This window comes from Phocoena sinus, chromosome 1 (assembly GCF_008692025.1).
Source record: "Phocoena sinus isolate mPhoSin1 chromosome 1, mPhoSin1.pri, whole genome shotgun sequence".
Taxonomy (NCBI): domain Eukaryota; kingdom Metazoa; phylum Chordata; class Mammalia; order Artiodactyla; family Phocoenidae; genus Phocoena; species Phocoena sinus.
Window position 1 is genome coordinate 42937035 of NC_045763.1, and position 27331 is coordinate 42964365.

Genomic DNA, 27331 nt, shown 5'->3' on the forward strand with positions numbered 1-27331 from the left:
TCTGTCTTCTCATTTTGCTTATCTTACTGTGTTTGGGGTCTCCTTTTTGCAGGCTGCACGTTCGTAGTTCCCATTGTTTTTGATGTCTATCTCCAGTGGCTAAGGTTGTTTCAGCGGGTTGTGTAGGCTTTCTGGTAGAGGGGACTAGTGCCTGTGTTGTGGTGGATGAGGCTGGATTTTGTCTCTCTCTCTAGTGGGCAGGTTCACGTCTGGTGGTGTGTTTTGGGGTGTCTGTGGCCTTATTATGATTTTAGGCAGCCTCTCTGCTAATGGGTGGGGTTGTGTTTCTGTTTTGCTAGGTGTTTGGCATAGGTTGTCCAGCACTGTGGCTTGCTGGTCGTTGAGTGAAGCTGGGTGCTGGTATTAAGATGGAGGTCTCTGGGAGATTTCCGCCGTTTAATATTATGTGGAGCTGGGAGGTCTCTTGTTGACCAGTGTCCTGAAGTTGGCTCTCCTACCTCAGAGGCAAAGCCCTGACTCCTGGCTGGAGCACCAAGAGCCTTTCATCCACACGGCTCAGAATAAAAGGGAGAAAAAGTAGAGAATTAGTAGAAGTATGAGGAAAGAAAGAAGGAAAGGAGGAAAGGAAGGAAGGAAGAAAGAAGCAAAGAAGGAAAAAAGGAGGGAGGGAGGGAGGAAGGAAGGAAGGAAGGAGGGAAAGAAGGAAAAGAGAAAGAAAGAAGATACAGTAAAAATAAAATAAAGTATAATATAGTTATTGAATTAAAAATATTTAGAAAAAATAAAAAGGAACTGATAGAACCTGAGGACAAATGTTGGAAGCAAAGCTATACAGAGAAAATCTTACACAGAAGCATACACATACACCTTCACAAAAAGAGGTAATGGGGGATAAATCTTGCTCTCAGAGACCACCTCCTCAATTTGGGGTGATTCGTTGTCTAAAGGAGGGAAGGAAGGAAGGAAAGAAAGAAGGAAAGAACGAAGGTAAAGTATAATAAACTTATTACAGTTAAAATTAATTATTAAGAAAAAAAATTTTTTTTAAAAACCATGGACGGATAGAGCCCTAGGACAAATGGTGGAAGCAAGAGTATACAGACAAGATCTCACACAGAAGCATGCATGTACACATTCACAAAAAGAGGAAAAGGGAAAAAAAACCATAGATCTCCTAAATTCCACCTCTTCAATTTGGGATCATTCCTTGTCTATTCAGGTATTTTACAGGTGCAGGGTATATCAAGTTGATTGTGGAGCTTTAATCCGCTGCTTTTGAGGCTGCTGGGAGAGATTTCCCTTTCTCTTCTTTGTTCTCACAGCTCACAGGAGCTCAGCTTTGGATTTGGCCCTGCCTCTGCGTGTAGGTCGCTGGGGGGCGTCTGTTTTTTGCTCAGACAGGACGGGGTTAAAGGAGCCGCTGATTCGGGGGCTCCGGCTCACTCAGGCCAGGGGCGGGGGGAAGGAGGGGCACTGCGTGCGGGGCGGGCCTGCGGCGTCAGAGGCGGCGTGACGTTGCACCAGCCTGAGGCCCGCCGTGCGTTCTCCCGGGGAAGTTGTCCCTGGATCCTGGGAACCTGGCAGTGGCGGGCTGCACAGGCTCCACAGAAGAGGGGTGTGGAGAGTGACCTGTGCTCGCACACAGGCCCCTTGGTGGCGGCAGCAGCAGCCTTAGCGTCTCCCGCCCGTCTCTGGGGTTCGCGCTTTTAGCCGTGGCTCGCGCCCGTCTCTGGGGTTCGCGCTTTTAGCCGCGGCTCGCGGCCGTCTCTGGGGTTCGCGCTTTTAGCCGCGGCTCGCGGCCGTCTCTGGAGTTCCTTTAAGCAGCGCTCTTAAACCCCTCTCCTCGCGCACCAGGAAACAAAGAGGGAAGAAAAAGTCTCTTGCCTCTTCGGTAGGTGCAGGCTTTTCCCCAAACTCCCTCCCGGCTAGTCGTGGTGCACTAACCCCTTCAGGCAATGTTCAAGCCGCCAACCCCAGTCCTCTCCCTGTGCTCCGTCCAAAACCGAAACCCGAGCCTCAGCTCGCAGCCCCGCCCGCCCCTGTGGGTGAGCAGACAAGCCTCTCGGGCTGGTGAGTGTCGGTCGGCACCGATCCTCTGTGCGGGAATCTCCCCGCTTTGCCCTCCGCACCCGTCGCTGTGCCCTACTCCGCGGTCCCGAAGCTCCCCCCTCCGCCTCCCGCAGTCTCCGCCCGCGGAGGGGCTTCCTAGTGTGTGGAAACTTTTCCTCCTTCACAGCTCCCTCCCACTGGTGCAGGTGCCTTCCTTATTCTTTTGTCTCTGTTTTTTCTTTTGCCCTACCCAGGTACGTGGGGAGTTTCTTGCCTTTTGGGAGGTCTGATGTCTTCTGCCAGCCTTCAGTAGGTGTTCTGTTGGAGTTGTTTCACGTGTAGATGTATTTCTGGTGTATCCGTGGGGAGGAAGGCGATCTCCGCGTCTTACTCTTCCGCCATCTTCAAGGTCCCTTCATTGTGGTTTTAATTTGCATTTCCCCAATGAGAAGTGCATACCAGTATGCATACTAATTTGTGGTCTTTTGTCGCTGGTCTCTTACTGTTTTCAAGATTCATCTATGTTGTAGCATGTATCAGGACTTCATTTCTTTTATTGTGAAGTATTTCATTGTGTGGATCAACCACATTTTTTTAGCCATTCTTCATTGATGAACATTTGGGCTTCCATTTTTTGGCTCTTATGAATGCTTTTATAAACATTTGTGTGCAAGTTTTTGTACAGATATGTTTTCATATCTCTTGGTTATACACTTCCTAGTAGAATTGCTGTGTCACATAATTCCATGTTTAACCTTTTGAGGGACTGCCAAACTGTTTTCCAAAACACTTGTAGTATGGTTTTACATTCCCACTAGCAGTGCACAAGGGTTCCAATTTCTGCACATCATCACCAAAACTTATTATCTTTTTTTTTAAAATTATAGCCATTCTAGTGCCTATGAAGTGGTATCTCATTGCGGTTTGGGTGTTTTTTTTAAAATTAATTAGCTTATTTGTTTATTTATTTTTGGCTGCGTTGGGTCTTCGTTGCTGCACGCGGGCTCTCTCTAGTTGTGGCGAGTGGGGGCTATTCTTCATTGCAGTGCATGGGCTTCTCATTGCGGTGGCTTCTCGTTGCAGAGCACGGCCTCTAGGCGAGCGGGCTTCAGTAGTTGTGGCACGCAGGCTCAGTAGTTGTGGCTTGCAGGCTCTAGAGCGCGGGCTCAGCACACAGGCTTAGTTGCTCCGTGGCATGTGGGATCTTCCCAGAATCTTCCCAGAATCCCCTTCTCGAATCCCCTGCATTGGCAGGCAGATTCTTAACACTGCGCCACCAGGGAAGTCCTCATTGTGGTTTTGATTGCATTTCTGTAAAGGCTCATGTTGAGCATCTTTTCACGTGCTTCTTGGCCATTTGTACATCTTTGGAGAAATGTCTGTTCAGATCCTTATTGAGTTGTAAGAGTTCATTATATATTCTGATCCCTTGTCAGATATGAGATTTGCAAGTTTTCTCCTGTTTTGTGGACTGTCTTTTCACTTTTTAAAAATTAATTTTTATTGGGGTATAGTTGATTAACAATGTTGTGTTAGTTCCTGCTGTACAGCAAAGTGAATCAGTTATACATATATCCACTCTTCTTAAAATTCTTTTCCCATATAGGTCATTACAGAGTGTTGAGTAGAGTTCCCTGTGTTATACAGTAGGTCCTTATTAGTTATCTGTTGTCAATCCCAATCTCCTAATTTATCCCCTCCCCCGTTCCTCCTTGGTAACCATGAGTTTACCTTGCTTTAAATCTTTATGTCCCTTCCTCTTAGTTAATTACAGACAGAGAACATATATGACATGAATAATCCTTCCATTGAAAGTGCTCAGAGAAAGGGTATGAAGTGGTATTTTTCAGAAGAACATAACATTACTGGGAGCAGACTGACAGCTGTTTTGGTGATGAGAATTTCAGAATTTTGGACGAATGAAGACAGTGATAGTCATCTACTCTGAGACTGTTTTAAGACTGTTGTCAGAATCTTTGGAAGTGAATGCAAACAAAAAGCCAGTAGATTTTGTAATTATACCCTATAAAGCTGTTTTCTGCTTCTAGAGACCCTAACAAGCATACCCTGTTCAATTTCATGTTTTATTTGTACTTTTCCATCATTTCTGCAAAAAAAACTTCAAATATCATTATTAGATCTTTGTGAGTGATCTCTCCTGCTTGTTCCTACAGATAGACTAGTTTGGGGGAGGTGGTTTAATTTTTATGGGAGTATAGTTGATTTACAATGTTGTGTTAGTTTCTGCTGTAGAGCAAAGTGTATCAGTTATACATATACATATATCCACTCTTTTTAAAATTCTTTTTCCATATAGGTCATTACAGAGTATTGAGTAGAGTTCCATTTGCTATACAGTAGGTCCCTATTAGTTATCTATTTTATATATATGTGTATATGTCAATCCCAATCTCCCAATTTATCCCTCCCCCCTTTCCCCCCCTGGTAACCATAAATTTGTTTTTTATATCTGTGACTCTGTTTCTGTTTGTAAATAAGTTCATTTGTAACATATTTTTAGTTTCCACGTATAAACGCTATCATATGATATTTGTCGTTCTCTGTCTGACTTACATCACTCAGTGTGACAATCTCTAGGTCCATCCATGTTGCAAATGGCATTATTTCATTCTTTTTTATGCCTGAGTAATATTCCATTGTATATATGTACCACATTTTCTTTATCCATTCCTCTGTTCATGGACATTTAGGTTGCTTCCATGTCTTGGCAGTTGTAAATAGTGCTGCAGTGAACATTGGGGTGCATGTATCTTTTCCAGTTATGGTTTTCTCCGGATATATGCCCAGGAGTGGGATTGCTTATCATATGGTAGCTCTATTTTTAGTTTTTTAAGGAACCGCCATACTGAACCAAAAAAAAAAAAAAGGCTCTAACAAACCTAGGGGCAGTACAGGAATAAAGACACGGATGTAGAGAATGGACTTGAGGACATGGGGAGGGGGAAGGGTAAGCTGGGACGAAGTGAGAGAGTAGCATTGACATATATACACTACCACATGTAAAATAGGTAGCTAGTGGGAAGCAGCTGCATAGCACAGGGAAATCAGCTCAGTGTTTTGTGACCACCTAGAGGAGTCGGATGGGGAGGGTGGGAGGGAGATGCAAGAGGGAGGGCATATGGGGATACATGTATACGTATAGCTGATTCACTTTATTATGCAGCAGAAACTAACACAACATTGTAAAGCCATTATACTCCAATAAAGATTTAAAAAAAAAAAAAAAGGAACCGCCATATGTTCTCCATAGTGGCTGTACCAATTTACATTCCCACCAACAGTGTAGGAGGATTCCCTTTTCTCCACACCCTCTCCAGCATTTATTGTTTGTAGATTTTTTGGTGGTGGCCATTCTGACCGGTGTGAGGTGATGCCTCATTGTAGTTTTGATTTTCATCTCTCTAATAATTAGTGATGTTGAGCATCTTATTTTTTTTTAATTAATTAATTAATTTATTTATTTTTGGCTGCATTGGGTTTTTGTTGCGCATGGGCTTTCTCTAGTTGTGGTCTTCATTGCGGTGTGTAGGCTTCTCATTGTGGTGGCTTCTCTTGTTTCGGAGCACGGCCTCTAGGCATGCTGGCTTCAGTAATTGTGGCTTGCAGGCTCTAGAGCGCAGGCTCAGTAGTTGTGGTGAAGTGGTGAATGGGCTTAGTTGCTCTGTGGCATGTGGGATCGTCCTGGACCAGGGCTCGAACCCACGTCCCCTGCATTGGCAGGCGGATTCTTAACCACTGCGCCACCAAGGAAGCCCTGTTGAGCATCTTTTCGTGTGCTTTTTGGCCATCTGTATATCTTCTTCAGAGAAATGTCTATTTAGATCTTCCAACAACCATTTTTCGATTGGGTTGCTTTTTTTTGATATTGAGCTGCATGAGCTGTTTGTATATTTTGGAGATTAATCCCTGTTGGTCACTTTCTTTACAAATATTTTCTCCCGTTCTGTGGGTTGTCTTTTTGTTTTGTTTATGGTTTCCTTTGCTATGGTCTTTTCACTTTCTTGATGGTGTTACTTGAGCACAAAAATTGCTAATTCTGGTGGATCCAGTTTATTTTTTCTTTTGTCACTTGAGCTTTTGGTGTTGTGTCTAAGAAAATTTTGCCTAACCCACATTCACAAAGATTTACTCCTGTGTTTTCTTTTAAGAGTTAATTTTTGTGTGTAGTGTAAGGAAGGCCCCAAATTTATTATTTTGAATGTGACTATCCTGTCAGAGCACCATTTGTTCAATATTTCCCCATTGTTGTGCCCCAAATCAATTGTCCATTAAGTGTTAAGGGGTTATTTCTGGACTCTTCAGTTATGTTCCATTGATCTACATGTCTACTCTTGGCTTCTCTTGTTGTGGAGCACTGGCTATAGGCATGTAGACTTCAGTAGTTGTGGTGTGCGAGCTTTAGAGTGCAGGCTCAATAGTTGTGGCACACAGGCTTAGTTGCTCCGCGGCATGTGGGATCTTCCCAGACCAGGGATCAAACCCGTGTCCCCTGCATTGGCAGGCAGATTCCTAACCACCATGCCACCAGGGAAGTCCCTACATGTCTATTCTTTTTTTTTTAATTTAAATTTTATTTATTTTTGTCTGTGTTGGGTCTTCCTTGCTGTGTGTGGGCTTTCTCTATTTGCGGTGAGCGGGGGCTACTCTTTGTTGCAGTGCATGGGCTTCTCATTGCAGTAGCTTCTCTTGTTGTGGAGCATGTGCTCTAGACACCTGGGCTTCAGTAGTTGTGGCACACAGGCTCAGTAGCTGTGGCACATGGGCTTAGTTGCTCTGCAGCATGTGGGATCTTCCCGGAGAAGGGATCGAACCCGTGTCCCCTGCATTGGCAGGTGGATTCTTAACCACTGCACCAGCAGGGAAGTCCCTACATGTCTTTTTTTTTTTTTTGCGGTACGCGGGCCTCTCACTGTTGTGGCCTCTCCCGTTGCGGAGCACAGGCTCCAGACGCGCAGGCTCAGTGGCCGTGGCTCATGGACCCAGCCGCTCCGCGGCATGTGGGATCTTCCCGGACCGGGGCACAAACCCGTGTCCCCTGCATCGGCAGGCGGACTCTCAACCACTGCACCACCCGGGAAGCCCTACATGTCTATTCTTAATGCTAGTCCTACACTAGTTTTACAGTAAGTTTTGAAATCAGGAGGTGTGAATCTTAAGACTTTGTTCGTATTATTCTACATTATTTTGGCTATCCTTAGTCCCTTATAATTCCATATGAATTTTGGGATCAATTGTCAATTTCTGAAAATAAATCAGCTGGGATTTTGATAGGGCCACATTTAATTTTTTTTTAATGAATCTACACTAAAATATTATTATCCAAAATCCATAGCTTGGTGTTGTATACTCTGTGAGTTTGGATGGATGTACAATGACATGGATTCTCCGTTATGTATAGTATCATACAGAATATTTTGCCTGCCTAAAAAAATCCTCTGTGCTCCACATGTTCATCCCTTCCTCCTAACCCCTGGCAACCACTGATCTTTTACTGTCTCCACAGTTTTTCTTTTCCAGAATGTCATATATTTAGAAGCAAACAGCATGTAGCCTTTTCACATTGGCTTCTTTCACTTAGTAACGTGCAATGAAGTTTCTTCCATGTTTATCCATGGCTTAATAGCTCATTTCTTTTTAGCACTGAATAGTATTCCATTGTCTTGATGCACCACAAGTTTATCCATTTACCTACTAAAGCATATCTTGGTTGCTTCCAAGTTTTGGGAATTATGATTGAAGCTGCTATTAACATCCATGTGCAGGTTTTTGGGTGGATATAAGTTTTCAGCTCCTTTAGGTAAATACCAAGGAGCATAATTGCTGGATTGTATATGGTAAGAGTACGTTTGGTTTTGTAAAAAACCGCCAAACTGTCTTTCAAAGTGGCTGTGCCATTTGCATTCCCACCAGCAGTAAGGGAGAGCTCCTGTTGCTCCAATCCACATCCTCACCAGCATTTGATACTGTCAAGTGTTTTCAATTTTCACCGTTCTAATAGGTGTAAGTGGTGTTTTTGTTTGCTTGTTTTAATTTGCAATTCCCAGTGCTTCTCAGTGTCCGCCTCTACCCCCTTAGGTGAAGAAGAATAGAATGCTCTGGCATATATCAAAATGGTTCCTTTCCCACTCCTCTTGGGAGCATGAGGGGAATTTTTCTCTGATACTCACTGGGAGGACCTGGCAAAGCTCATGGAAATAAAACTTACGAATTGACTGTGGGGTCCCCCTGGAGTTTTTAACTCAAACTTGTTCACACTGAACCCCTAGTAATCATACAGTCCCCAGCAGAATTACAGTTCAGGTTTTCCTACCCCAGCACTGGTTCTGCTGACAGGTTTCTGCTCTGGTAAGTTGTGATTTTCTGTATCCGTCTGTCTCTCAAGTTTTAGGGTCAGCAGTTTGCTCTCTGACCTCACATCTCTGACCGATCTAAGAAGAGTTGTTGATTTTTTTGTTAGGGTGGTGTAGTGACTTATAAGCTTACATGCTAGATCAGAAACTGGAAGTTCTTAATTTTCATAATAATTATATGAAAGTGAATGTTATTCTCATCTTATAGATGAAGAAATAGGTTTAGCAGTAGAGCTAGTCAGCTATGAGAATTGAGTTTTAGATGGTAGAGGTAATTGCACAGTGTGGCAGAGGAATAGTAGAAGAATCAAAATAGATATGGTAACACTGGATTTGACTCAAAGGCAGTCATGGGGACCTGGGAATCCTTTTCCAGTAGAGTGAATCTGTCAGAAGAATGGAATATTGGAATGAAGTGGTTTATATGTAATAATTGAGGTAATGAGACTCCTTTATAATAAAGTGGGTCTTCTAAAAATATCTCCTAAATCATATAAAGGTAAGTTTCATATAGCACAGCAGTGTTCTGCTAAATTGACAGAAACGTCCCTGTGCATCACATCTATTTTGTCATTTGAAAATACACACCACTGTCACTCAGTAAAATGCTAAAATTAACAAAGTGTGTTTTTGGTGTTCCAGTGTCCTCTTTTCTATCCTCAATTGGTGATTCCCCTTTCATCTTTCTTTTCTCCCTTAGGTGATCATCAGGGCTCCCTGTCTAACCTTTCTCTCAAATCAAACATTGTACATTTGCCATTAATTGATATTAAGGCACCAATTCCTGATTGAGGCTAATTTATAGTATAGTGTGAATGTGTTTTATTTAGCATTATCTCCACTAGTCATTTTTATCCTAGTTTCTTGCCTTTTACTGTGATTTTTTTTTTAATTTATATTTTTTTGGCTGCATTGGGTCTTCATTGCTGCACGCAGGCTTTCTTTAGCTGTGTCCAGCAGGGGCTACTCTTCGTTGCGGTGTGCTGGCTTCTCATCGCGGTGGCTTCTCTTGTTGCGGAGCATGGGCTCTAGGCACAAGGCTTCAGTAGTTGTGGCTTGTAGGCTCTAGAGCGCAGGCTCTGTAGTTGTGGCACACAGGGCTTAGTTGCTCCACAGCATGTGGGATCTTCCCAGACCAGGGCTCGAACCTGTGTCCCCTGCATTGGCAGGCGGATTCTCCACTGTGCCACCAGGGAAGCCCTGTGATATTTTTTTAAACGTAGAAGTAATAGAAGTAGATTTGAAGCTTAAGAGGGCCCTGAAGCCGTAGGTACTGATAAGTAGTCTGTTCAGGGTAATGGAGGAGCAAGGAGACTTAAAAAACAAGACTTAAAAAGATGGGGTATTGAAGTCACACAGGAGAATTGAATGGATCCAGTTGTAGAAAGTATAACTGCAATTAAATTTAAGTGAAATTTTCTAATTCAAACAGTTTATTTTGGATAGATAAGTTTTGGATAGAGACCTTCTAAAATATGTTTTACATTTTTAACTTTTTTTTTTATTCCAGAACACTGTCTTTGGTAACAGTGTCTTACTAAGACTGATTCGCAGCTGGGTCTTTTCAAACTTCACAATGCTCCCTTTTCATTCTCACTCCTTCCCCCATAAATCACTGAAATACTGACTTATAAGCAGATTTTCATCTCATTTTACTGATTCAAAACATATTAGAAGGATTAGTTTATTATTCTCTGTAGGTAATAGAATGGTGCCCCAGAGTCTTATTATGTAGGAATATTTGTGTTACTGAATGAAATCTGTTCTGCTTTTAATTCTTTTTTCTTTTCTTTTTTTTTTTTTTTTTTTTTTTTTAATTTATTTGGTTGCACCAGGTCTTAGTTGCAGCTTGCCGGATCCTTAGTTTTGGCTCTCAGGTTCCATAGTTGTGGCTCAGCAGCTGCTTAGTTGTGGCACTCAAGCTCCTTAGTTGTGTCATGTGAACTCTTAGTTGAGGCATGCATGTAGGATCTAGTTCCCTGCCCAGGGATCGAACCCGGGGCCCCTGCATTGGGAGCGTGGAGTTTTATCCACTGCACCACCAGGGAAGTCCTTCTGCTTTTAATTCTTGTACCAGCATTTTATAATTTTTTTTCTCATTGTCTTCCCACTGTCTGATGGTTCTTTATCTGCTGTTAATGCAGCTCCCCTTATAGTAACTCTTCTAGTATTCTGCATATTGGAAAATCAGATAATTAGGCTTGTCATATTTCCTAGCAGCTGCCAGTAGAAGAGAGCCCAGAGGTAGTACCTATGAGTAGAGCAGCATTTTTGTTTGTGAATAAACTGTTTGGGGATTTGTATATATGGGCACCTTGTACTTTTTTTAAGGTTCAAAAAATTAGTTTTAGAGTTTCCATTGCAGAAATTTGCTTAAGTAAATAAAGTTGATTTTAGCAGAAGTCCATATATACATGAGTGTAGAGAAATAGAGAAAGGGAAGAAACCTTCCTTAATATTGAGGTAAGCTTATCAATATTTCATTTTTCACATACACCTCCCATCCTGCACTGTGTTTCATTATCTGGAATTTTCTCATGTTCCTAGATATTGTTTCTCAAAATGCTTTGTATTTCTTAAAATGTGCTTTAGTTACCTAGGACTTCTTACATATAAATTTTTAAACTCGGTGTAATCTTTAGATTGATAAATACTTACCCTTAGGTCCACAGATCCTTATAGGGTCAAGAATAGAACTGTATTTCAGTGTAACTAATTTCCTTGGTAATCTTATGTATCCATTCAAAAGCACTATCTGAGACAGAATCCATGACTTTTCATCAGATTGGTAAAGGTTTCCATGCCGCAAAGAAGGTTAAGAATCCCTGAGAGGCAGTCTCTGAGTTGCAGGTAATGAGCTCATATCTCTGCTGCCAGAAACCGCAAAGCCTTTGGGGTTTGAGCCACAGAGTTCTGATAGGTGTGTGGTATAGGTATTCAGTTAAATTTTGCTGTTGCAACACTGTTAGGTAAATTATCAGACCTCATTTAAGATTAGGTAGTGTGAAATAGAGCCATTTAAAAATGGCTGAAATTCTGAAACCTATTGAAAGTTAACTTGAAGTATAATTTCTTAGTCATAGATGAAAAAAATTGAATCATAGGAAAACAGTAGTATCATAATCTCAAATAGCTTAGACCATGGGTTCAGATATATTTTTGGCAACTCAAAATAGAAAAAATACATTTTATACCATGTTTCAGTTTGTAAAAACGGAAACAAGTTTCATAAAACAGTGTTGACCCTTACTATTATATATTCTGTATATTCTATTTCATTTTCTAAAAAGTCCTAGCTTTGACCCTCTAAAACTTATTTTACAATCCACAATGGTCATGACCTGCAGTCCAGAAAAAGACTCCAAGATAATTGTACCAAAAAGATAAGATTATGAAATACATTTAAAATATTTTTTATGTCTGACATTTCAAACAAAATCTCTTAGGAATTCAAACTTGCCTCTCTAAAAAGAGCATTTTAGAGAAGTGGGTACATGTTTGTACCCTGGGAATAGTCATTAAGATGCTTGTGCCAGGTTCTTTACATTTATTATCTTTATTAAGGATTTTGGACTTTATCCTAGAACAGAGGAAAGCTAGCCAGTGAAGGATTTTAGGTGGGGTTGGGAGGGGGGTATTATGTAAATTAAATTAGATTTGTATTTTTAAAGAAGGACTCTGAGAACAAAGAGTATATATACTATTTAGGAAGCCACTGCATTAGCAGATACTGTTAGCTAGGGTGTTGGCAATAGAGATGAAGAGTTATAGATGAATTCTATTGATATTTGAGAGACAAAAACAGCAGAACTTAGTAATGGATTGTATGGTAAGAATTTTTCCAGGAGATTGAGATATAGAAACATCAAGAACAGATTATTTTGGGAGAAGATCGGCTGTGAAGCAGGGGAGGGGTATAGGAATAGGGCAATAATTAGATGTGGAATCGATGGTGGATTAGTTTGTTTTAATGAGAAAGACTTATGTTTATAAGCTGATGGGAGTGATGCAGTGAAAAGAAGTTGAATATGGAGAGCAGCAAAAATCTGTAGTATAAGGTTTCTGAGAAGGTGGAAGCACATGAAATCCAAACAGAGGTAGTAGGGTTGGCCTACACAAAAGAAAACAATCTTTAAATTTATTTTTTAATGATTTTAAATAATATATTCATATGGTCAAATTCTAGAAATGTATGGATGAGACATCTTATTTGTTCTGTAGCCACTCAGTTCCACATCCAATAGGCAACTAAAGTTAATGTTTTTTGTATATCCTTCAAGAGATTTTATACACATGCAAACAAATACAAGTAGTCCTCCTTGACCCCTTTACACAAAAAGTAGCCCGCTGTACAGAACAATTCTGCATGTTGCTTTTTTTTCCACACTGTATCTTGAAGCTGTTTCCCTATCAGTACATAAAAAGCTTCTTTCTTCTCTAGGGCTGCATAGTATTAATTGTGTGTACTGTTATTTATTTAATCAGTTCCCTGTTTGATGGACATTTAGGTCATTACCATTTTTTTGATAGTACCTCTATTTTAACAAGATGAAAACACTAACTGGAGATAGGTGCACATGTGAGCAGGACTGTATGTTTGACTCTAAAAGTTAAGTGGTCCAAATGATCTGGATACAGAGAGCTAGGTGGTCCATTTTTGGGCCAGCAGACTGAACTTTAATATTCAGGTTAAAGAGCTGATGTGTGGAGACTCACTTGCTCAAATAAGCAGGAATTAAAATACCACATCTAGGGAACTCTTGCCAGGTCAATAAACTAGATGCAGGTAAGGGAGTCACTAGACCAAAGTTGGAGACAATAGCCAGGAAAACTCTTTAAACTACATGTTTGTCAGTCAAAAGTCACTTTCAGAAATCATCTTTTGATAGTGAAGAATTAAGACTATTTTTTGGTAGCCTCAAATTAGGACCCTCCATTCAAGGTTAAATAGATCTAGCCCATCTGAAGTGAAGGGCAAGCCCTTCTGAAGTGAAGTCCTTTTTAGGGCAAATACTGCGTTTTGGGTTCAGAAGCTCTATGAGAAGGCATTACTGCCTAATTTCCAAAGAATTTCAGTTTTCTACTGTTGTTTTTTAGTTATAGAATGTGTAATTTTAACGTAAAATAGAAAAATGCATTAAGTCTAAATTATAAATTTGTTTGCACTGACTTAAGGCACCTGAAAGTGGTTATAATTTTTTCAGTTAACTTTCGTGGGTTAACTTTCTGGGAGGTCACTCTCACTGTTAGGTACCATGGGCCAAGTATAAGATCAAACATGAAACAGTACAAAGTCATACGGGTGACAGGTGCTAGAGGAGGCTTGAAGTGAGACAGCTAACTTTTGGTTACAGTTTTGTGAGATGGCTTCTTGAAGGACTGGGTGTTCAGGTGTCAAAAACCAAGATTTCTTTTATCTCTTTGTTTGAAATGTTTCCTTATATTCCTTCAACTGGTTTTTCTGTTTCTGTGGCAGCCGTCCAAGTTCACAGAAGTGTCTCTTAACCCTTTCGTTATTTAATAACTCTTAGGAAGCTGAAAACCATAAGTCCTCTTCCTGGGAAGATGCACAGAATTTTGCATGCAATTTCAAGGAATTTATATACCCCCCTTAAGCCCAGATCTCAATTAACAACCTCTCATCTATCGTCTCAAACTTCTGTTCTTACTTTCTTTCATTGCCTTCTTCATTATATCTTGTCTACTGCTGGCAGGTCTCCTATTAAACAGTGATCCCTCAGTGCCAGCTATTTAATATAAAGAACAAAAATTTAAGAACATTTGATGTCCTATACTCTTGGATATTTGACTGAATGGGTGTGACAGGGTCACACAGCTATTTTGTAACACCATACTGAGCCATATTTTCCTGACTTATGGTACACAGTGTGTATCATTGGATTTCATTACATAATTCTAAACTAGAAGTGGTTTGTATACTTTAAAAAGATATTGTGAAATTTAACAATCCTTTTTCTTTGTAGTTTTACAATTTTAAGTATAAAAAAGTTAATTTCCACTGATTTGTATACCTTTGCACTCCAAGTTGCATTGTTGAAACCAAATATTGTTTAGCTGATAGTACCCTACATGCAAGAAACTCAAAAGAATTATGTATGACTGGTTCACTATATCTTAAAATTGGACTTAACACATACTACAGCATGGACGAAGCTCAAATATATAATGCTCAGTGAAAGAAGCTAGACACCAAAAAAAAGTCATGTAATGTAGTCTGTGATTCTATTTATATGAAATATCTAGAATAGGTAAGTCCATAGAAACAGGCTGGGGAAAAGGAGGAATGGGTGATAACTACCTAAAGGGTACTGAGTTTTATGCTTTTTTCCCAAATGCAAATATTTAAAAATATATATAATATTACTCTCTAATATTTTTTGCATACTTTTAGTTTTTACTCAGTGTCATTTTACAAGCATTTTCTCATGTTACTGTAGTTTTGAAAGCTCCAATTTTTAAAAACCATTAAATCTATAAATCTATTAAGTCCATATTACTCTACTATACATTCAGGTTATTTCTTGATATTCCAGGATAAGTTTCTTGATTCTTGATGGTAGTAGGGGTAGAGGAGATGTTGAGATGTGTTTCTCATCTAGAAATTGAACCAGGTGAGCTTTTATGAAAAAGTAGTGTGTTGACAGTTTCAGTTTGAAAATAAGTTGTAAATAGCTGGCTGATGGGTAGATAGCCTTGCTTAGGGCAACTTTACATTTGGGAACGTTAGTATCTCTCTAGTAATCTTAACTTTCATTTTACTTATATTTGTATTGGGAAGCCTTTTTTTTTTTTTGAGGTTCATTAGCAAAAGGACTTAAGCACTCTGTATTCCATATTCTGCTTACTAGTTAGAGATATCCTGATGACCTGACCCCTGGAATTGAGCTTGAGGAAGAATCTAAAGACTAAACCTGATTTTCTAGTTTAAGACTTGTAGGTGCTGATACTCAGCATAATCTGAGCAGTCTAGTGGACAAGTATCAGCATCTCAGTATTTATTTAGTACAGTCTCAATGTTGAGATCTGAGGTGTGTGTCTTAAAGAGGATCACTGTAAGACAATTATAATTTTTCTTTGTTTTTTATGTTTGGGTATGTTACATGAAACAACATGAACAATTAGAAGGCAAGTATTAGGGATATGGTATTTTTTTTAATTTTCATTAAGACTGGTTGAACAGTATTTTTTTATGGATCATGCTTTTTTTAAAAAATATTTATTTATTTATTTACTTATTTAGTCTGTGCCAGGTCTTAGTTGTGGCATGCAGGATCTTTAGTTGCGGCATGTGGACTCTTAGTTGCGGCATGCATGTAGGATCTAGTTCCCTGGCCAGGGATCGAACCCAGGTCCTCTGCACTGGGAGCGTGGAGTTTTACTCACTGGACCACCAGCGAAGTCCCAGGGATATGGTATTGAATGCATAGTCCATTAGAAAATAAGAACCAGCTATGTAGAAGCTTCAGCAGCTGATTTGACTAGAGGACATAGAAAACATAATTGGTCAGACTAATTTTTTTTTTTACACCTCCTGAAGAGATACCATTTGCTTAAAATAAGCAGTCTTATAAAATCCTTACTCCTTTAACCTCCTCCCTGAAATATTTCACTAGGCTTCTGGGAAAACTCACATTAAAATGTAGGCCTTTTCAAAACAATTTTCAGCAGTTGGTGCTGGGACACCTGCATATTCACAAAGAATGAGGTTGGACCCCTTCTTCACACCATATACAAAAATAAACTCAATGGTTCATATACTGTAGTTTTAGTAAGAGCTAAAACTATGAAACTCTTAAATATAGATGTCTTCTTGACCTTGGATTAGGTAAAGCCTTCTTAGATATGATACAAAAAGCACAACTGACCAAAAAATAAATTAGGTGGACATCATGAAATTAAAAACTTGTGCTTCAAAGGACACCAGCAAAGTGAAAAGACAATCCATAGAATGCAAGAAAGTATTTGCAAATCATCTATCTGATAAGGAACTTATGTTCAGGATATATACAGAACTCTTTACAACTCAGTGAAGATAAAAATCCCAGTTTTAAAAAGGAGTGACAGGGCTTCCCTGGTGGCGCAGTGGTTGAGAGTCCACCTGCTGATGCAGGGGACACGGGTTTGTGCCCCGGTCCGGGAAGATCCCACATGCCGCGGAGCGGCTGGGCCCGTGAGCCATGGCCGCTGAGCCTGCGCGTCCGGAGCCTGTGCTCCGCAACGGGAGAGGCCACAACAGTGAGAGGCCCGCGTACTGCAAAAAAAAAAAAAGAATCCGCCTGCCAATGCAGGGGACACGGGTTCGAGCCCCGGTCCAGAAGGATCCCACATGCTGCAGAGCAACTAAGCCCGTGCGCCACAACTACTGAGCCTGCACTCTAGAGCTCATGAGCCACAACGACTGAAGCCTGTGCGCCTAGAGCCCGTGCTCCACAAGAAGAGAAGAGCTTCTCTTCTCCAACAAGAGAAGCCACCACAATGAGAGACCCACACACTACAATGAAGAGTAGCCCTTGCTCGCCGCAACTAGAGAAAACCCACACATAGCAACAAAGACCCAATGCAGCCAAAAATAAAATAAAATTTAAAAATTAAAAAAATAAGTTTTGCAGAATTCTTACAACTGAAGTTCACCAGTTTTCAGAGGGAATTAATTTTTTTTTGATGATGTTAGCCCTTCAAAAAATAACCCTTAGAAAGAGGGGGGAAGGTATCTGTTAGAGAACTTAGTACAGTAAATGCAATAACAGACTTCCTGAGCTCCAAAGACAAAGCTTGGCTGCTACAAACATATTCTTTTTGGAATTAACACCTTTTTAAGCTTTCATCTTTTAACTCCTTAAAGGCTGTGTATATTCTGACTCTGGTTTTGCAAAGAATTCTTGGGCTTATTACTGTTAGCTTTCAAGTAGTCATATATTTGAATCTTCCATTTAAGGATGAAAGATAGTTATTGAAATGTATATTCTTATTCTTTGAACTGGTAAAATTCAAAGATAGGATGCTTAAATGAGAAAAATTCCAGTATGTTTTGGCTGTAGCAAAGAAGTAGTTCCAATAATAACTCATGCACTAAGTCAGATGGGATATCTCTAGGCCCACAACTACCCTGGAGATCTGACCCACTGGTAAGCAATTCTTTGTTAGTAAGTGGGTACCATTTCCCCTCTGGAAACCAGTTTGCTTGATGAGAAGGAAAAGGTGGTCTAATTTAGGTCTCATTCAGTAAAGAAAATAGTGGTGGTGCTTAGGAGACTCTTATTTTAGACAAAATTAACTCAGAGGAAACATGCTTTATTTTAACGATATACACATGGATTAGAATCAGACAGCTGTCAAGGAACCAAGGCAGCCACTTTCTCCCATTTTTCTTACCCAGAGGCTTCAGGACTTTTCATTTGTGGGCTTTCCTAATGTCTGCTTCACTCAGCATTTCTAATCTGTCTTTAATACAAACAATTTCCTCAAACCTCAGTTTACACATCTTGTATTTGCTGCTCAATGACCTTTCAGGTCAGTTAATTCAGTTTTCCAATTCTAATTCTAAGAGAAGACAGTCTGTTGATTCATCCACTTCACCAGTCAGGAGGTTGCAAGTCATCAAATGTTGACTAGCCTATGGATCCACTGGAATGTATGCCTGTCTCAGGAGTTGCCAGGTCATGGGCAATTTAGGGATAGTGGGAGCCATGGGTGAGGTAATCATCTTCTCTTGTTTGCTATATCTCTGTATCCCCCTACTGTAGGGGATTTAGGCTTTGTAAGGACAGTCTTGGTCACCACTGTATCTCCTTTGCCTAAAGCAGCATCTGAAATATGGTTGAGTATTCAAGAAATATTGTAATTTGTGCCTAGGCTAAAAATGTGACCTTGATTTCAGTTGTCTTGACCTTTAGATGGGTTTATGACTTGCTAATTCTGAGTGCCTATGGTGATGATGCCTACCAGGTCTCCACCAATTAGGATACTGTATATAACCCTGTATGACAAGTGCTCAGTGAATATTTATGTAATGAATAAAAGAAGCCAACTTTTTCATTTCTTTAAAAAATAAGCAAACAAATAAATGCCAGAACGCCTCCCTGGAAGCAGTGCTCTTTTTCCATGCAGATCACTTCGGTTTGATCTCATTAAATAAAACATAGCATTTGTCAGTATCATTGATGGGATGCTGGCTTTTTTCCCCTATATGTATAATTGTTATCCTTTATGGTTCAGGAATTTCATTAATGCTAATCTTTGGGGTTTTGTTTGTTTGGTTTGGGGGTTTTTGTTCAAGATTCATTGAACATCAGAGTTAGAATATGCATTGAGATCATTTATTCCAAATCCTCCATTTTATGGCCTTACGTTTCAGTCTGGCAAAATTCAGAAAAAAACATTCCCAGTAGGAAACTGCAGCTGGGGAGGGGGTGGTGCCAGCAGCAGTTTGTAAGGCTGTAAGGAGAAAATCAGAAGAGCTGACTCTTCTGGAGGAAAGGATACAGCTTTTGGTGACAAGCTGCATTCTTTGGCAGTGACTTTATTTTTCCTTCACCACAAACCAGACTTGTACTATTTCCAGCCTCAGCACATTATTTAGGCACTTCCCCACTGCATTGTTTTATTTAGTTTCTGAAATTATATCATATTCCCTAACCTGGGTCCAACTTTTAATGCAGTGCCTTTCAGATAGACAAGTTCACACTTTGATCTGTTTCTTTCTTGACTTGTAAACTCTGAGATTCGGGCCCATTTTATTTTTCACAACATTCATCATTTTATAGATGATACATTATTTATTAACAAACAATTGGAACACTTCAGAGATTTTCCTCATCAGGTCAGACCTTGCTTTTTTGTGTGACTGACCCTGTCTTTGCTCTTTGCTCTGCCTCAGCACATTTTGTAAACCTTTGTTCCTTGTCTATTCTACCCCTTTCCGTGATGCTGCATTTCTTTTCCTAACACATTTTAATTCAAATTTTTCCCTTTCTTTAAGGCAAATGCTTTTGCTTGGATTCTCTTTGGGGTTTTTTGTTGTTTTTTGCATGAAGATGTAGAGAATTAAAGAGGAAAAAAATGTTTAAATTTACTTGAAATATATCTGCTTCTCTTACTGTGAATTCCCTCTTTCTCAAAATTTAAACTCACAGGGCAGGTACATGTATGTCTCCTATCAACATTGAGAAAATGGTAGTTAGATATGACATTTAAGTAGATGCTGGGGATAAAGGGAAAGGGGGAAGAGATGTGTACTTCAGATGACTAATGATGTCATTATAGGAAGGCCCAGATATTTGAGCCCCTATCGTGGTTGGTACATTTTCTTAGTTATTCCTTACAACGTTCTTTTAAGATGGGTATTCTATTCATTTTTCTGATGAGGAACCTTAGGCTTAGAGGTATTAAATAACTTGTCTATGGTCACATACCTGATAAGTGCCAGAGGATGAAATTCTATGATATGTCTGTGTTCCTTCCACTATACTTTTCTATTATTAACCTAGATAGTGGGCATAGAAATTCTGAGCTTGAGAAGGATTGTGGAAGTAGAAGGAGATAATTAGTTTGATTTTGGACAAATTGAAGTTACTGTGGGATAGAAAGATAGGTCGAAATTTCAGAGAGGCAACAAACCAGGTTATCACTTGGAGAAGGAATGTTGGTTGTAATTTATATCAGGTTTTCCTTTTTGGTTTTATTGTGGCATAATCCAAATCCTTAGCAAAATTTTCATAGCATGTTTATAAAATCCTGATAAGAATATATGACATGGATTATAGGAACATGAGTGCTTTGATTTAAATCATTCAGTTATCCAGTAATGTTTGAATCCCTACTATGTGAAAGATACTGTGCTAGGTAAATAGTATATATTGGTGGGCAAAACAGACATAATCCCTACCTTTATCAAGCTTATAGTCTAGTGGTGAAGGAATACACTAATAAAATAGTCACGCAATCACCTTTTTAGCCCAGAGACAAAATACTTTGTGAATCGTATTCATAGACGTAGATAGAGGTGAGGGCAGCCAACTGAACCACCCTTGAAGGTTGCCAGCATTTATATTAATTAGCAACTTACTGTATTGGTGATTTAGATTTTCATAAACCCATTCATTTTGTACGAAGTGCCCTTGTACATTGTAAACGATTAATTTGTAAATGTTATTTTCCACAGGTCTTCAAAATCGTATTTAGGATTCACTTTTGGAGGGATTGGTGGAGATACTATTATTATCAGTCATTCTTTTTTCTTTTTGTGGTACGCGGGCCTCTCACTGTTGTGGCCTCTCCCGTTGCTGAGCACGGGCTCCGGATGCGCAGGCTCAGCGGCCATGGCTCACGGGCCCAGCCGCTCCGCGGCATGTGGGATCTTCCCAGACCGGGGCACGAACCCGTGTCCCCTGCATCGGCAGGCGGACTCTCAACCACTGCGCCACCAGGGAAGCCCCTATCAGTCATTCTTAAAGAATATACTTAGCAAAGCAAAAACAGCTCTGTAATCCCAGTATTATAGCATGTATACTAACTTTAATAAGTATAGAAACACTGAAATGAGAAGGAACACGGGAGTAAGTTAATGGGTGACTATTTTTAGCTATTAGTAGATAACATTTTTAGTAGGTCATTTATTCATCTATCCATTCAGTAAGGAGCAAAACCAGACACAATTCTTATCATTGATCTTACAGTCTGGTGGGAAAGACAACATTTAAATTACTGTAACTAAATATAAAATTACAAATATGACAAATGCTATGAAGGAAAGTTACTTGTTATATAAGAGCCTATAATAGAGGAGAATGGTTAGTTAGGGAAGATTTCTGAAAAATGGAAGTTGAACTGAGCTCAGAAGGAAGAAAAAAAAGGTATTTAAGCAGAGTGATGGTGGAGGAGAGTGTTTCATGCAGAGAATACAGCAGGTGCTATGACTTCACATAAGAGAGATCATGCTACTTTAAAGATCTGAAAGAAGGCCAGTGGGGCTAGAAAGCAGTGAGTGAGTTGTTAGATGAGGAAGGAGAGGGTGAGTGGTAGGTAGGTAGGTAACCAGACTATGCAGGGCTTTGGAGGTCTTATTAAGGACTTTGGACTTCATCCTAAGAGCAGTGGGAAGCTATTGAAGGAGTTTTAAAGTATGTTGAGGAGGGCATAGGGTTGGATTTGTTTTGGAAAGATTGCTGTAACTTCTGGGTAGAAAACAAATTGAGGTTTTCCTAGCTAATATTGTACACCAGGAAAGAAATGGGAACTTAGACTGGAGTATTGGCAATAGACATGGAAAGAAATGAACAGATTCTATCAGCATTTCAATAGAAAATAAATTCACTAGAACCCGGTGATGTATTAAATATGGGAAGGTAAAGGGAAGGGAGGTACCAAGGATGTTTCTGTCTTCCAGAACTAGAAAGGTGGTTGTGTCATTTACTGAGATAGGGAAGAGGACCAGGTTTTGGAGGGGAGTTCATTTTTGGACATCAAATTAGAACTGTCAAAGTAGAGCCTGGAGTTTAAAAGCGAGATCTAGACTGGAATATAAATTTGTGAATCATTTATATCCAGGTGGTAGTTTTAGCTGTCAACATGGACATAGTTTTGGTGAAGAGTATAGGGCAGGAGAAGAGACCAGGACAAAAATAGTCACACACTCCAAATACCGTCACATCATGAGGTTCTGGGGATTAGAATTTCAGCATAAGAATTTTGGGGGACACAATTCAGCATATAACCCTTCTATGTCAAAGGTGTTTTTCTCTGTGCTAAATAATAAATGTTCAAAATGTTAGTTCCTTCAAACTTGCTTTGAAAAAAGGAATAAAACAGAAGTACTGTGTAACTGCCATTGTCAAAACACACATTTTTCACAAAGGAGCATTTCTTTTTTTTTTTTTTTTTTTTTTTTGTGGCCACGCCACACAGCATGCGGGATCTTAGTTCCCCGACCAGGGATCAAACCCGTGCCTTCTGCAGTGGAAGTGCAGAGTCTTAACCACTGGACCTCCAAGGAAGTCCACAAAGGAGCATTTCTAATGAACATCACCAAATAAACTGCTTGAAAACAAAGGAGTCAATGCAGGCACTATCCATCACTCTTTTTTTGGGTGGGGGAGGTGGGTAAGTGCCAAACCCGAGCCCCCTGCTGTGGAAGTGCAGAGCCCTAACCACTGGACTGCCAGGGAGTTCCCCCTATCACTCTTAACATTATCTAGAATGATCTTCAGTTCCATTGGAGGACTCATAGTTCTTAGCATATAATTGTAATCACAGCTATGATTTATTACTGCAAAAGATCGCAGATCAAAATTGGTAAAGGGAAAAGATGCATAGGAAAAGATGCAAAGGTCCATAGGAAAGGCACAGGCTTCTAAGAGTTCTCTCCTAGTGGAGTCACATGGAATGTGCTTAATTCTCCAGCACTGAATTGTGCCAACATGTTTGAAGTGTTATCTACCAGGGAAGCCCAAAGTACTGAGCCACTGCCTAACATATACCAAAATTCTAGACTCCCAGAGGGAAAGCAGGTGTTCAGCATAAATCGCACTGTTCACACAAAGAGTTTAGGCACAGTGAGCCATTAGTTAGGGAATGTTGAGAACTGTCCCAGAGTCCAGATCTTTTAAACAGTGCTGTTTTTATATCCCCATCCAATCTTCGATTCAGTGTCTTCTAGCTGACAGGAGAAACAAGTTTACATTTTGCCACCTAGAAAATACCATTGGATCTCTAGTTACTAAATAGCAATTCATACTTAAGGTCATTTTTAATAAGTATGATGGGACTTAAAACTAGGTGTGTGTGGTAAGAAGGGTGAGGCTATCTTTAAAATATCAGGAGCTCTTAGTCATTTTCTTCCCTGTAGAGGGTTTCTGAAAAGTTGCATATAAACTGAAATTAGAATGGTGAATCACTTAAAATATCTAGAGGGTTTATTTCGTTTAACAAAAATACCAAAGAAGAAAATACATCCATAATGTGAATAAGAGATAGGCGTTTTGTTTTTCTATCTATTAATATGCTTCTTTGTAAGGTAGAGCTTTCCTTTTCTGTTCTGCTTTCTGTGTTCTCTGTACCCCTATGTGAACCACAAGACCAAAGAAATCTAGCCTCTTAAAAAGCACATGCTTAGAGACAGTTAAAGTCTTTTTGTTTGTAGTATAGGTCTTTTTGTTTGTAGTAGGTATGTTCAAGGATTAAGGAGTACCTCATTACCCACAGTCTTATACTAATTGTTTCACCGACTTCCGTATGAGTCATATCTTGATGTGGATGGCGGCTCATCAAGACTGGTCAGTTGGTCTGGGACTGAGAATAATGAAAGGTAGTCTAGACTGGAAATCATAATTCAAGGGTTGAAAATCTGAGCTGGCAGGGGTTACAACAGAGGCCGAAGAGTTTCTTGTATTCAGAGACAAGCCACAAAGATAGGACCAAAGCCAGGGGCAATAGTAGTTAGCTTCAAGTCTGCAAACCAGAGTCATTTGATGTTGAGAGAAAGCAGAGGGTTAGAATAACTTACTACAGGAAGTATCAGAGACTCAAATCTTATAATTTAATTTTTCAGACTGAAAATCCCATATTCATAAATAGTGTTTTAAAAACGGTATTCTATTGATTCCTAGGATTCTGCGAAGGTACCCCAGCTAGGAGTGGGGGTGTGGGATTCTATTTTTCCATCAGCAATAGAGTATATTTTACGGGGCAGTTTCAAAATGGATTTGATGTTCTTTGAAATTCTTAAATTTTAGAAGTTGTTGAAATTATGAAACCTTTATTGCAGATGAAAAATCTTTATAAGAAATTCTTTATTTTGATGGCTTTCTTAAAATGTCATTTCAGTGTAATATAAATGGACAAAGTCCAAATCATTTAACTTGGAGAATCTCCTTCCTATCCAGCAACCAAGCATGATGTAGTGGAAATTACCAGCTTAAAAGGGAGACCAGAATTCTAATTCCAACATTGTCAGTAATTTTGTGACTGTAGGTAAGCTTGGGCCTATAAAATGAGAGAGTTGTTCTTAAGTGAATTTCTAAGACTCTTTTTTGACAAGTTTTACTTACCTCTGTCATAGTCTAGTCCATTTCTTCTTTTTTAAAAAAAATTGTTTTATTTCATTTTCAGCTTTACTGAGTTATAATTGACATACAAAATTGAAAATTCAGTCCATTTCTTAAACGTTGCAATGCTTTTCTATAGTCACATACTAGTAGACACAGAATAATATTGTAGTAGCTAACATTTATTTAATGAGCTTTTGTATGTGTGTCTCATGCTGTACTGGGACAGCAGTTACAAGTCTCTTTTAATTCTTACAGTAGTCCTGGTACTTTACACATAGAGAAACTGAGTCTAATAGAGGTTAAGTAAATAACTTGGTCAAGGTCTTATGACTGATAAGTAGCAGAGCAGGGACAGCCTTTTTGACTCTGAACTATGAAACTTTTCTGCATCGAAAGTTAGCCTGCTAGGTATAAAACCTTAAAAGAGGTGAATTTCTAAACCAGAGGTGAAACAGCCATTTTTATGATCTTTAATAACAGAAGGGTCATGTAACTTTTATATGCACTATAAAGCCTGGTCAGCAAAGTTATTTTTCTAGTGTATAAAAGATTCTCTGAGTTTGACCTACAAACTGAAATTTTTTGTATATATACAGACTTGTTTAAAAGGAAATATTGGTTAAAAAAATAACTTTTTATAAAGCAAAAAATTGCCTGTAGTCACAGTGGTGTAGATATATAGGGCTGAAAGAAAGTTTTCATACTGTGCTAAAGAAATGCAGTTTTTAATTAGTTAATTAATTTTTGGCTGCATTGGGTCTTTGTCGCTGCGCACGGGCTATCTCTAGTTGCAGTGAGCGGGGGCTACTCTTCGTTGCGGTGCACGGGCTTCTAATTGCAGTGGCTTCTCTTGTTGCAGAGCATGGGCTCTAGGTGTGCAGGCTTCAGTAGTTGTGGCACACGGGCTCAGTAGTTGTGGCTCTCAGGCTCTAGAGCACAGGCTCAGTAGTTGTGGTGCATGGGCTTAGTTGCTCCGCAGCATGTGGGATCTTCCCAGACCAGAGCTCGAACCCATGTCCCCTGCATTGGCAGGCGGATTCTTAACCACTGCACCACCAGGGAAGTCCTGAAATGCAGTCAGTTTTGTACTTCACTTCCTCTTTGAAAGCTAGAAGAATTGACAGTCTCTTCTCACTTGATGACTGCACTTGTGAAAGCTTTACTGTATTCTGTATAATCGGCTTAATTCTTTTATAGGTGGACACCTATGTAATTAAGCTGAGGCTAGAGGCAGAGTCTGTCAATATTGGGTGGTAGGGAGGAGGATTGGGGAAAGCTTTAGGTCAACAAGCTGCTAGACGAGGTAGGATTTGGACCAAGGGGCCTGCAGGGGATACTAGAGGGGATAGCAAGAACAAAGCCAGTAAGATGGACAAGCATGAAACATAGGAAACAGCTAATTGGACTGCAGTAATAAACATAGCTCTTCGAATGCAGTGTTAATAGTTATAATAGCTACCATTTATTGAGTTCCTGCCATTCCAAGGTTCACCATCTTTCTCATTTAAGTCTTATAGCAGCCATATAAGGTAGGGTAACCCAGATAGGTTAAATCACTTCAACACGGTCACTCTGTTAAGTGGCAGAGAAGTGACTTTAACCCAAGGTTATCTGGATTCAAGAACCATACTTAATAATAAATCTTCTTTGCATGTAATATGAACTAAATAAATATTTGGATGAAGAATATAGTTCTGATAAGCACTCACATGCTTGGTTATTATTTCCTAAGTCATGAGCTAGAAGTATGAAAGTAACCATTAATGATTTTATGTGGAAATTCATAAAACATGAAACTTTGAACTACTGACATTTTACCAGAGAATGTAATCTTAATTATTTGATAAAGAATTTACTGTGTTTTGAGATCTTTAATTACAGATTTGTTCTGAATCTCAGAGAATAGAAATATTTAAAGTCTTAAGTTGAACTGCCTTTGATAAGAAACTCAATAATAACTACTGTCAGAAAAGGGTTTTATAAGAATAAGGCTAATTTAAAGGTACATAATGGTATCTTTAAGAGACATTGTAGTGAAGTGCCTTTTTCCTTGAATTAGATATTTCAGTATTTGAGCCTACTTTATATGTATCTGAGACTTTCCCCTAAAATTTCTCTTTGAAAAGGATATTTATACTTGAGCTTATGAAGTCTCTAATTATGGGTACATTCTTAATTATTTTATTTTGAACCCCAGAAGCCATTGGCTCAAAACAGCTTCAACTGATGCTAGTTCTGAATGCTTATGGAGGTTATTTCACAGAATTTTTTTTTTAAAGCTTAACACAAATTTAGCAATTATTCCTGGAGGCATAATCTCATACTTGCAAATGTTGGCTGTCATTGTAAATGAGTGCTTAAATTGTAGAAATCATGAGTGATCCTACAGGATGAATGAAAATAACATTTTGTAATGTAATGTGAATAGGTAGTTGTGATTTAACGTAAATTTTCCCATGAAAACATCATACATGGATTGAAAGTGTTATGGCTCAGTTTATACAGTAGAGATGTTGTCTGAAACACCATATTAGGTGGCTCAAAAATGGCTTTAGCCACAATGAAATCATTAGGTCAGAGATGCACTGTTTTCCTCGTATTCATTGAGGTCTCTTCCCAAATGTCTCATCAGAGAGATTTTTTCTGAGTATCTTACCTAAAGTAGCATTCTCCATCAATCTAGGAACTTTATTTTGTTTACTCTGCACTCCCCATCACCTAGCACATAATAGATACTCAAGTATCTGTTGAAAGACTGTATAGAGTGTGAATAAAATTATCTCATAAATGTGAGTAGGAAAAAAAAGCAATACAGTTGACCCTTGAACAACACAGGTTTGGACTGCACGGGTCCACTTATATACAGATTTTTTTTTTCAACAAATA

General features: G+C 39.4%; 1 protein-coding gene across 1 annotated transcript in view; it reads left to right on the forward strand.

The window, feature by feature from the left end:
• The window catches only part of RNF11 (ring finger protein 11), a 46920-nt gene that overhangs the window by 15151 nt on the left and 4438 nt on the right, over window positions 1-27331 (forward strand). The window lies entirely within an intron of this gene.